The following is a 13,163-nucleotide window of genomic DNA, read 5'->3' on the forward strand; positions in this document are numbered from 1 at the left end:
TACTCCAAATAACAAAAGTGCCATAACTCCCTAGGGTAGAACACAGATAAAGAGAGAGCAGGGGAAAAGTGCACATTTTCCGTCACTCTACTTGAAAACTGTGTTTACCTAACAAATTTGTCACAATGGAGTTTTAATCAGATTCAATTCATTAAGGATAACTTTAAGGCTTTACTAGGTTAATGGTATGTAGTGTGTCTTAGGATTTTCTTTCCTATCTTTAAGAGGAAGACACACAAAACTTCTAGATAACCACTTAGCACTCTCTTAAGCATTTAAGAGTTTCTTCCTGACAAAACTTTTCATCCTGAGTGGAAGTTCCTCAACTGCTGATGATAAACAGAATGGCCAGCGATATAGGCTAAAGCCTATGGGAGACAGTTCATATTCAAGATAACTGTCTAAGGAATACGCTGCCAACATTTACTCCTTCAGAATTTTTCAGGCTTTTTCCCTGTGTTTCCACATAATCAGAAAGCTTCCATAATCACTTTGCTTCCTCATGTAATTGCATTAAGTTTTGTTCAGGGAGTCTACCAAAGGCTGATCATGTGTTGGAAGGTCTTTCTCACATTTTACAAGGTCTCTATTGAGAATATAGGCCATTATGTTGTTCAAATGGATCAGCATCCTCACAACGCATGAGTTCCATTGAACTATCCTTCCTGTTAGGAATCTAACAAACTCAAATGTACACTGATGCTACAGCTTTCCCAACACACTTGTTCACTGGGCTGTTTGGTTGGTTTTAATGTGCACAATCTCCTGTTCAATTTTGTGCCCAGCGTAACCCATGCATCATATACTACTGGTTTTGAGCTCAGAGTCTACATTTGTCTTGTCAATCACCACAAATTACTTTTAGATTAGATAATATGTAATGGCAATAAAAAGTAGATTGTGAAAAAAAAAGTAGATTGTGATATATGTGAAAAACAAAATGGCAAAAGTAGATCTAAACCCAGAATGTGAAATATTAGTCTGCATTGCTGAAATCATTGTTTTAACTCCAGTCTATCACAAATGATTGCTAGAGCCCCAAACAAGTCCTCAAGAACAAATCTCTCTGATCCTCATAATCCTCATTAAGAGTTACTAATAGACATTTTTACTCTACATTACTCTTCACTGGCACCTAGGGAACCATTAAGTTACTTTTTTATTATTTTATGTCAACTTTCTTCAGTAGGTAATTATGCTATCTCTACTACTCTCATATACCCTATGCATAGTGTTACAAATATTGCTTAAATAGCTCAATAAATTTTTTTAAGCATCAGGATAAGCATCATTTTATCTTCTCAACAATATCTAAGTTACTAACTGACCATAGCATAAATAGGTGCCTATCATGGAACAAGCCAACCAACAAATGAAATGTCTGGGCTGCAACTTCATACTTAAATCTTTCTGACCAAGTGTCTATCTTTTAGGAAAGTAAAACCAGTATTTGTAAATGAAACAAAGAATCAAATCCATTTTGTGACTACAAAATGTCCATGAATACAAAATAAACTGATGTCTTTAATAAAACAAATAATTACTCCTGAATGTCAACTCTGGACTTTATGTGGGTAAAAACTACTAGAAAAGGAACAAATATTCTTTTTTTCAACATTTCAAGAACTCTCAGGTTTTTTCACTTAAAAATTCACCTTTGGATAAACTAGAGTAGCAGCAACAGTATACAATAAAAATAAATACAAATGACCCATTTGTTTTACTATAAAAAATGCCAATGATAAAAAAAATAAGAATGGGATTGAGGTAAAAATATGTTAGAGATAAGAAACTTCTGAAAAGTAAGTTCAGAATATTTCCAAAATTAGAAGATCACACTGTATGTATTATTCATATAAACTGCCCCATCCACCGTACCTCTTTAATTTTCATGTTACCATTCATTGCACATTCACCCACTTATTCAGAGTTAAAACTATGGCATCATCTTTGATTCTTTTTCCACCCTTTCCTCTCACATCAAATGTTAAGAATTAATAGAAAAGAATTTCACTGAAATGTTTCTCTTCACTGTCCCTCCCAGTGAATAAAAGCCTAGGCTTCCCACCATGGAATTAAGATCTTTCATGATTTCAACTAATTTTATCTACTTAACTTTGTTTCCTACTACTCATTTCAGAAAATTTTCTCTCCAATATCTTTAAATCTGGCAAGTATCAATATATCTTAAGTAAATTCTTACATTAAGAATGTTCTTACTCTATCCTGTGATCTCGGCTATTTATTATCCATTTAAGGTTTACCAATATTTTACATCCCAATTTTGATTACACTGATTCCTGAATAAATGCAACGGTTCGTTCATTCAGTGATTGCTTGTTTTCTACATCTTTTTGAATAAATATGTGGCGTACAAAAGATAGCCTTAAGACGTTGTGGAAGGTGAGAGAATTATAGTCTATACTTTTTAGTGATTTCAATTCTACATCTAATTTTTATATAACTGATTTTGCTCCACAATGAGATTATAGCAATTTAGAAGCAGTTTTCACATTTTGTACTTTTATTTCCCACAGTTCTTAGCACAAATACTCATTTTGTTGTATTCCTGAATTTATTTTTTAAACTCAAAAAATATAATGGTAATTTCATCTCTACTGAATGTCTAGGTAAACAAAGTCTATGAAATAAGTAGTATTGTAAGCCAGAAGACAGTTAATTCTAAGCTTAAATCACTCAGTGTCTAAAATACTGGAGGGGTGTGGGAGTAGCCTCTACTGATAGGCTTTACCTGTGAAATATAATCCTCTCTTAAGGGAAAAGCAATCATGGGCAGTAAAAAGATAGCTGTGATTTTTTTTAATGTGCTCATTAAAACATTTGTTTAGATGAATTACAGCCAGATAAAATTACCGTAGCTGTAGGAAAGATCTTCCGCCAAAGGCAAATGATCTACTTTGATCATCTTTTAAACCCTTAGAGAAAACTGTACTAATTCTCCACTAGGGACTAGAGAGTTATTCAACTGGGACCATCGTTGAGCAGGAGATGTTTTATTAAACCAGTTAGCTTCCTCCTCTGTATGGTTTCAAAAAATCAAAGCCAATTTGATTGAAGCTAATGACCTATTACAGAAGGTAAAACAGTAACTAATTTATGATCATTTAATCACAGATTTAGAAGATGTTATGTTAAATTAATTAGCATTTTTTCTACTAGATAGTCCCTGTTATATGGGATAGGCTTTACTTTAAGAGATCTTTCAAAATATGGGATTTTGAAACATCTACCTGTAGGTATTTAAGTGCTTAAAAATTCTCACATCATGAAAATCTATACTGTTATCAGTCCAGGTTTATTATAGTTTGTTTTTTTTTAAATAACTACAAAATAATGAACTGTCCACCTTTCCTTGCAGTCAGTTCATATATATGAAGAATAATATTCAGTTATTTCACTATTTTCTTTTTTAAATGAATACTATTTCTCTAAAATTTTTATCAGAGATACTGCTTCTCAGAATTTCTGACCATAATTTTTATTTTTCTCCTCAACTTTCTCCATATACTACAGATTTTCACTAGATGAATACATCACAAGCATTCAGAATAATAAAGAGGGGTAAGACCAAAGGCAAAAATATATTTGTTCCTGACTCTTAAAACTCTTTCTTACATTTTACAAATCTAAGTTCTAAAAATACCTTCATGGTTCCTAAATTGAATTTCTTAGATGTGTAGGAACTGATGTAGTAGTAGAACAGGAGACTTCTATAAAATCCAAATAGAAAAGGTATATTCACCACTGATAAACCTGTACAGGTCAAATTCAACACCAAATTTCTTGGCCATTTTTCATGCACTGGATTTGATACATTCTAAATATTCAACAAATGCTTCCTATTAATATAAATTGTATAGTCATTGAATACTATTGCTATTCAATGATCAAAAATGTATTTTAAGAGATACACAGATAGATAAATCTTTAGTAAAAAATCAACAATTTTTATTAAATGCAGTATTTTAGGTAAAGACTCCATGGTTTCCAAGAAGAAAAATAATTATAAAAATAATTGAGCCCAGAGAAATACAAAGGATCATAAAGGCCTACTAAGAACAACTATATACCTATCAACTGGACAACCTGGAAGAAATGGAAAAATTTATAGGAACATACAACATACTGAGACTGAATCAAGAAGAAATAAAAAATCTGAACAGATCAATTAAAGAAATTGAGAGGTGCCTGTGTGGATTAGTGGATTAGTGGGCTAAGCATCTGACTCTTGATTTTGTCTTAGGTAATGATCTCAGGGCTATGAGATCAAGCCACAATGGGCTCTGTGTTAGATGCAGAGCCTGCCTAAGATTCTCTCTCTCCCTCTCCATTTCTATAAGAAAAGGGAGAAGAAATTGAGTCAGTAATCCAAAATCTCCCGATGAAGAAAAGCCCAGGACCAGATGGTTTCACTGTTGAATTTTACCAAACATTTAAAGAATTATTAATACCAAGTATGTTCAAGCTCCCCCAAACAAAAAGAGGGAACATTCCCAAACTCATTTTCTAAGGCCAGCACTTGTCTGATACCAAAGCCAGATTCTGATATTCTAGAAAACAAAGCTATACACCAATATCCCTGATGAATAGAGATGCAAAAAATTCACTATTCTCAACAAAATACTAGCAAACCAAATTCAGCAGCACATTAAAAGGGTCATTCACCATAACCAAGTGGGATTTATCCCTGGTTTGCAAGGATAGTTAGCCAATGCAAATTAATCAATATAATGCACCACATTAATAGAATGAAAGAAAATAATTATATAATCATCTCAACAGATACAGAAAAAGCATTTAACAAAATTCGACATTCATTCATTACAAAAACACTTAAAAATTAGACATACAAAGAACATATCTCAACATAAAAGCCATGTATAACAAACCTGGAGCTAACATCATACTCAACAGTGAAAGACTGACATTTTTTTCCTCTAACGTCAGGAACAAGACAAGCATACCCACTATCACCATCCTATTCAGCAAAACTCAACATAGAACTACCATTTGATCCATCAATGCTACTGGAATATACCCAAAGGAAACAAAAATTCTAATTTGAAAAGACCTCTACACTCCCATGTTCTTAGTAGCACTGTTTACCATAACTAAGGAGGTATGGAAACAATCTAAGTGGCTAACAATGGATGATGGATAAGGAAGTCATAATATATATTATCTATCTGTCTGTCTATCTAGTATAGACTAGACACACACATAAAAGAATATTATTCAGCCATAAAAAGGAAAACAAGAAAATTCTACTATTTGGATAGCATGGATGGAACCTGAAAGCCTATGGGGTGCCTGGGTGGCTCAGTCACTTAAGCGTCTGCCTTCAGCTTGGGTCATGGGATTGAGCCCCACGTTGGGCTCCTTGCTTGCAGGAAGCCTACTTCTCCCTCTACTCCCTGATCGTGTTCTCTCTCACTATGCCTCTCTCTCTCTAAAATAAATAAATAAAAACTTCAGAAAAAAAAAGCTAATGCTAAGTGATATAAGTCAGAGAAAGACAAATACTGTATGATCTCTCTTAAATGTGGAATCTTAAAAAGCTAAAAAGAAAACACCAAATTCATGGAAAAATAAATCAAATATGTGGTTACTGAGGCAGAGGGTAAGAGGAGATGAAATTAAAGGAAAATGGTCAAAAGGTACAAACTTATCCTATTGTGGTAATAATTTCATTATATATGTTAATCAAACCATCATGCTGTATACCTCAAGCTTATACAGTGATGTATGTCAATTATTTCTCAATAAAATTGAAAAATAAATTTAAAAAGAATAGGGTTTGAAAAAAGTGGAATTGCTATGCCATAACTTAAGATCATTTTTGTGTTAATCTGTATCCGTATTTTTTCTTTATGACACATGTTAATATTTGTCTTTACAAATTTCCCTTAATTGTATGTGATTCTCCATCAATTTCAAGATCTTTCTGAAGTGATTCATGCTCTCCAAATTACTATAGAGGCTTCTAAAATCTGCCTTTAAGTGTGGGCTTAATGTTATCATAGTCAACACTAGTTAAGTTGTTTAAAAATACTAGCTAACAAAATACTTCTGATGAAAAGCATTTAGAATGGCTACTATGCCACAGATTACAAACCTTTAGGTATATCTTTTCATTTATTTGATTTATCTTGTATTTATTATGAACAGATACAGCATAATGTTTCTTTTTGTTTGGTAGAAATAGTCTGCTGAAAGGAAAAAAGAAAAAAGGGAAGGGGAGAGGAGAGGAGGGGAGGGGAGGGGAAGGGAGGGGAAGGGAGGGGAAGGGAGGGAAAGGGGAGGGGAAGGGAAGGAAAGGGGGAGGGGAAGGGAAGGGGAAGGGGAAGGGGAAGGGAAGGGAAGGGAAGGGAAGGGAAGGGAAGGGAAGGGAAGGGAAGGGAAGGAAGCAAAAGTCAAAATAAATGACATGTATTACATTCTTTCACTCTACTGGGTCTTTCATAGGAAACTAATTAGAGGCAATGAGATTATCTTATATCAGTATCTGAAGGTAGCTTATAAAAAAGAGGGGAAACTATTTGCTTTAAACTGCTTAGAAACTGAAATCAAAAAATATTTTAACTTTGAAACAACCAGAAGGGTTTTAAATTTGAAGGTTCAGGAGACACTCAATTTAATGTCATTCATGACTCTTCACACAGAAGCCTTTGCTTGTTTTCCTTTTATCATATGAAAGTATGAATATTAGATTCTAGTACATCAAAGTTATGTAGTACGCACTTCATCATGATGAATATTATAATCCTTGAATGTAAAAGTTATATTAGTAACAAAATAAAATCCATATTTTCCCCAAAGACAATCAGTATTCAGTTATCATCATGAGGGAGTTATTATAGATAAAATTAAATATATTTGTTTACTGAAACGGAGGACATTATAATTACCAATATACTGCCCAGAAAAATCAGTATTATTGACAGCACTTCTCCTTTCATCTAGCTCAACTGATAAAGTTCTTATCACAAGTCATTAAAATATTGGCTAATAGATATAAAGAAACAGTTCATTTTAAAAATTAATGCTATTCACTAAAATTGAATAAAATCTAAGTAAAAGAAACTTTGGGAAAAAAAAACAATCAATTAAAACCCTTCCATTAATGAAAATTTGACTCTAATTCCAAATGAAAAATATGGTTGTCTGCAAAGAAAGTCTTCTCTATCTAAGATAAAAATAGATGAACTTACAAAATACAGCAGCGTCTTGTTTAATCACAGGAGGACAACTGAATATATTCTCTCAGAACTCTTCTCGGGCACATTTCCTGAAAAAGAAAATTTAAATTTTACACATTGAACTTAAAAATTTAAACATTGAACTTAAAAAAAAAGTAACTATAACAAACTAAGTTTGTTTAATGGAAAGACCACATATATAGCGTACAACTCTAGGCCTATCTAAATAATCTTTAAACCAAATAATACAATAAAGAGTATTCCTAATGCCATTTGTACCAACATTCAGGTCGTGAGAAAGAATTTCCATCAATTTCTAAATAGCTTGAAAATATCAAGCTACTTCAGTATATTAAGAATGAATCAACTGAAGGTTTATACTCTAATAAAAAACTTCAAAACAATTTTTCTGGTATAAGACCAAAAAAAAGTTGTTTATGACATTCAGATGCCTCTGAGCAGCAAATATACAGCAATGGCTCCAAAGTCAGAGGACAAACTAAAACTCAAACTAGAATACCTGGTCCCAGTTTGATATAGTTATTTCATGAAGATAGTCTGAAATCCACAGAATGTTTTAAACATAATGAGGATGAGTAAAAAAATGGAGCATTTAGAAGATATACAAAAGAACACTGTGCGACGCTAAGCAACAGGTTCACTTTTGGAGCCTTACACGTTCTAAGCAGCATACCATGAAGAAATACAAGTCAACTGGTTCACTGCCTTTCACATCCCTATGTATAAAACAACACCAACTATTCCATCCTTTATTTGTTTTAGGATTCACTTCAATAGAAGGCCTCAATATTGAATTGCCTATGTCTGGTTGAAAGGAATAAGAATGCCAGTTGTCCATACAGTGAGTTGGCACCAGTCTCTTACAATCTCTCCTTATTCTTTTGTACATGAAAAAAGATCACAAGATGGTATTTTTTTAAGATTTTATTTATTTATTCATGAGAGACACGGGCGGGGGGGTGGGCAGAGACACAGGCAGAGGGAGAGGCAGGCTCCCTGTGGGGAGCCGGATGTGGGACTCAATCCTGGGACCCAGGATTACGCCCTGAGCTGAAGGCAGGCACTCAATTGCTAAGCCACCCAGGTGTCCCCACAAGGTGGTATTTTAACAAACTATTAGAGGATATTCTTTTTCAAAGAATATGTAAACATTGTAGTTGTAGGTAAAATATGACATTTTCATTTTAGAATTGTATCTATTTATAGAATAAATGTACAGGGAGCTAAAGTGGAGGCTGTAATAGTTATTTAAAATAAGCTTGTCTGTAGAATTAATACATTGATTTATGAAAGTCGACTGCTACCATTAGGAACACACTGTAAGCACATAAGGTAGAAAGATGAAGTTCAAACAATGTACAACAAACTGAAAATCCGAGAAATCACAATAACAAAAAAGTTTCTACAAGAGAAGAATACAGTATATATGAGAATTGATATGAATTTGTAAGTTATCAATGCAACTTTAAAAGCAAATAAGTCCTCGTTTTATTTCTACTTTCACTAAATGTTTTTTAAATAAGTTTTCCATTCTCAAATACCCAAAACACACAGAATATGACCGATCAGATACCCATCAGCAATTGCAGATAACTTCTTTTACAAATTAAAGGTATCCTTCTTTGGCTCAGAATAGTCCAACTACTGTCATCCAGCTTTAAGCTGCCTCGTTTTGCTTAAATTAACTGGATAACATGAACATTTTCCATGTTTCAAAGGACCTGACTTATACAGGTTATACAATTTAAACGGAATTTCATTATTAACATCGGAGTTCCAAATATAAAGTATCGTGAAATACCAATGGATCTAATATCGTAATGGAAACAAATAAAAACCCTAACAAATTGTGTATAAGTTATACTGACATTAATTGCATGAGATCACTATTAGGCATGGTTACTTCATCAATTTAGGCTCTCCAAGCTAGTCTTTCAAAAGCTTAATAAACCAGATGGGTTTTTTCTTCATATGTACTTATCCAAGCTCTATTTCCTTTTGTGTAATAAGGCATGCAAGTCAACAAAGCAAAGAAGGAAGGGAGGGAAGGGGAACAGGGAGGAAGAAAGGTAGGAGAGAGGGAGTAAGGGAAGAAGGGAGAAAGGAAGGAACAAAGCTTACGTTAAGTGACATGTATTTGGAAAAAGGAGGGAGTCTGAGACAAAACTGTGGTGACCTCTAGCATTCTTACATCTTTGGCCATGTGGTGAGGTGGGTGTCAAAATTATAAATAACTAGAGAGAATCCTGAGAAAGAATTAAGTGAATAAAGAACTGTATGGATAAATTTATCCCACAAATAAATTATTCAAGCAGAAGTGGGAGAATGTCATGATTTAATCAACAGATGGTACATAATGATTAGATCTGCAATTTATCTTTCAAACCACTCCGCCATGATGATTTTCCAGATTCTTTCAGAAAGAGGGAGACTCTAAGTTAAAGGTGAAATTGTTTCACTAAAGTTGCTGGATGGGTTTGGTTATTCAGATTGAACATAGTACATCCAAGGGTGTCCCAGTCTCTTCAAACAGTTTTATTTTATATTTTTATTATAAATATTAAACCCAAAATAGTTTGTTTATACAATTATTATGCCTAACTTCTGGTAGATGGGATAAACTGTTCTATTGTAATAAAATAGGTCAATGTACATCATTCTACTAGAGCTTATAAAGGAGAAACAAATTTGATTAAATAACCACAATATAGTGTGGATTTAATAACATCTATGACAACATGTGCTTCTAAATATCAATTCAAAGTAGCTGAGCTTTGAATTGATATATCCACCAATCATTATATCTATTTATCTAACCTATCTACTTTAATATGTAATATATATGTATTCATAAAATTAAAAAATCTCTCACCACATTAATGTAATGACTATATTTTCATTGAAGTTCACATCAACTATATTTTGTTTACTGCAACAGTGCTGTAAATGTATTGCAGAGTCCCCTGTTGAGGTCTAGAAGGTGCTTTCATTATGATACAAATGATTATGTAACTGCTACCAATAAATCAGTAGTAATCCAAAAATAAATACTGACATAGACTTAAATAAGAGATTACTATATAATGATCAACTCATTGTGACAGAATAAAAAATATTTAGTGTGGAAATCTGATCATTAGAAAAATTAAATGATGTTTTAAAATTTGCTGTTGGACACCTGGGTGGCTCAGCGGTTTGGTGCCTGCCTTTGGCCCAGGGCATGATACTGGGGACCTGGGGTTGAGTCCCGCATCGGGCTCCCTGCGTGGAGCTTGCTTCTCTCTCTGCCTGTGTCCCTGCCTTTCTCTCTGTGTCTCTCATGAATAAATAAATAAAACCTTTAAAAAAATAAAAAATAAATAAAATTTGCTGTTGTTTTCCAAAGTAAGTTATTTATTATATGATGTTATATTATGCTTTATTATCTTCCCTAAGTGGTGGAAACACAGTAAAATTTACAATAAAGTTACTAGAACACAATTATTATAAGCTTATTTTATTATAATGAAAATTACTGAGACAAAAAAACAAAAAATGTAAACCTTGCACCAAAGGGGGGAAAAAAAAAGAAAATTATTTAGAACCCTGAAGAACATTTTGGAGAATGGAACAGAATGAAAACAAAATGGTAGGGAAACAAATATCAGACCTATTAGTTTTAGCAGATTGTAGTATGAATCATCACAAATGGAACAGGATGTGAAATTATCTCCCACTTCTATGTCTACAATGACTGGTGACTTTTCTTTTTTCAAGATTTCATTTATTTACTTGAAAGAGAGAGAGCTTGCACAGGAACAGGGGGAGGTGAAGATGGAGAGGGATGAGCAGACTTTCCACTGAGCAAGAAGCCTGACATGGGGCTCAATCCCAGGACCCCAGGATCACCACCTGAGCCAAAGGAAGACACTTAACCAACTAAGCCACCCAAACACCCCTAACTAGTAAATTTCAAGAAAAATTAGCAGAAAAACAAAATCCTGAAAAATTCATTACACCAAATGTATTCCCCTAAAGTCCCAAAATGTGGACAGATATTTAATAATCATCAATGAGCTGTTCTTGCTAAGAATCATTCATCTCATAAAAGAAAGTTTGACTTTACAAAAGTCAGCATAGATGGGATGTTTGTCATATTCCAATCCTTTCAAATTAAAAAAAATCAGTATATTCTGTTTACTTTATGCAGAAAATCTTGTCGTTAGTCTGAATGTATGCAGGTATAAAAAATATCAATCAGTACTTGAGAATGAGCTATAATCAATTACAGGGAGTGAGTAAACATGAATAAAGTAGACTGAACAGCAATCACAGTGTCAGGTATTTAAAATGTAAATCTAACTTGGAAAAATCAATAACTACTTTTGTTGAAGAAGAGACACTAAATTAAAATAAGAGATGGCATGTTTTTGAACATATAATATACATAATTTTGACTCTGGCAAAGCAAATGTGTTCAGAAGATCATCCAAGAAAGTTTGAGAGTGATAATTGAAAATTTTCTGCATTTGGCAAAGATCATAGTAAAACTTGATAATATTATGAAAGGATATTTATTCAGACTACAAACATTGGCATCAAGTAATATGACACATATTTAAGAAATAATATATAAAGTTGAATAATTAGATTTATTGCAGAAGTAATGAATCACTCTTTGAAGGAAATCCTAAATGTTACTCAAATTATCTTAGATACAGTTCATAATATAATAAGCTTTGTATAATAAATTATAATGACTGAGAATTTGGTAATTTGAAATTTTCAGTATTTTCATGTATACATTTTTGAGAAATTTTTTCCAGGAGTTGCAACAAATTGTAGTTTTTGCAGATTTCTAAAATTCAGAACTTAGAGGGAAAAACTGATGACTAAGTGGATGTCATAAATATATGCATAAATATATAAAACATAACATATGAAAAATATATGAAATATATACACAAAAAATACAAAATATACAAAAAAGTAATAGACCAGTAAAATTTTGATTTGAGGAAGTGATGTTCAAAAGAAAATTCTAAGCAATTTTAAACTTCTTATTTTTCTGTCTGGTCTGAAAGCAAAATTTCTTTGACCAGCACTGATATTGTCTTATGACGCTGAAGATCTCTACAATTTTCTTGGCCTCACTTAAATTCTGGATGTTATTGAAAATTTGTCAACCATAAACATGAAAACATTATGAATATTCAATATGTAAGTTAAACTGATGCTTCATAACCTCAAATCTCAAAGCTATCAAGCAATTTTTTTTATAAATCTCTTGATGACAAGGCTGGACAATGGTATACATTCCAAAACACCTGCTTTTAAATTTATTTCCTAGTTCTGCATGCTGCACTAAGTAAATGTAACACGTCAGAGCACGTTTTCTGTGAATGGCCAGATACTACATATTTTAGGCTTTGCAAGCTGCATATACTCTAGGTTTTACTGCATATTCTTGTGTGTGTGTGTGTGTTTATAATCTTTTAACAATATTTTTAAAAATCTTAGTTTATGAACCATACAAAAGCAGGCCATAGTTTGCTAGTTTCTGTTTTAGAGTTTCCTATTCCGGAAAACATTAGTAACATGTAAATTTAATTTTAAGTAATAAAAATTTTTCTAAAAACATAGTTTCTCTGACACAGTAGCCGCATACTAATTTCTTAATAACCACATGTAAATTTAAATTTAAGCAATTAAAATTAGTTATAAATTATCAAGTTTTTAATAATTCCAAAAACTCAAGAGGCACATGTAGCTATCTGCAGTATTGAACAATGCAGATAAAAAGCATTTCAAAAAAGTTCTATAGAAAAAATATATGCAAGAACCCAAAGTCTGTGCATCAGTGTCTGTATGTATGTGTATCTCTTAGAAGCACGAGAAAAAATCAAAGCGATAATGGCTGAATCTCTTGACATTGATACTAAT

At 32.7% G+C, this 13,163-nt stretch overlaps 1 protein-coding gene across 3 annotated transcripts in view; it reads right to left on the reverse strand.

Annotated features, from left to right (window-relative positions):
• Positions 1–13,163, reverse strand: part of MARCHF1 (membrane associated ring-CH-type finger 1) — a 797,228-nt gene that overhangs the window by 521,932 nt on the left and 262,133 nt on the right. For all 3 annotated transcript variants that reach the window (XM_072773820.1, XM_072773822.1, XM_072773821.1), the window contains exon 2: positions 7,233–7,309. The gene's annotated coding sequence lies outside the window, so the exon portion shown is untranslated. The remainder of the gene's footprint in view (positions 1–7,232; positions 7,310–13,163) is intronic.

This window comes from Canis lupus, chromosome 13 (genome assembly GCF_048164855.1).
Source record: "Canis lupus baileyi chromosome 13, mCanLup2.hap1, whole genome shotgun sequence".
NCBI lineage: Eukaryota > Metazoa > Chordata > Mammalia > Carnivora > Canidae > Canis > Canis lupus.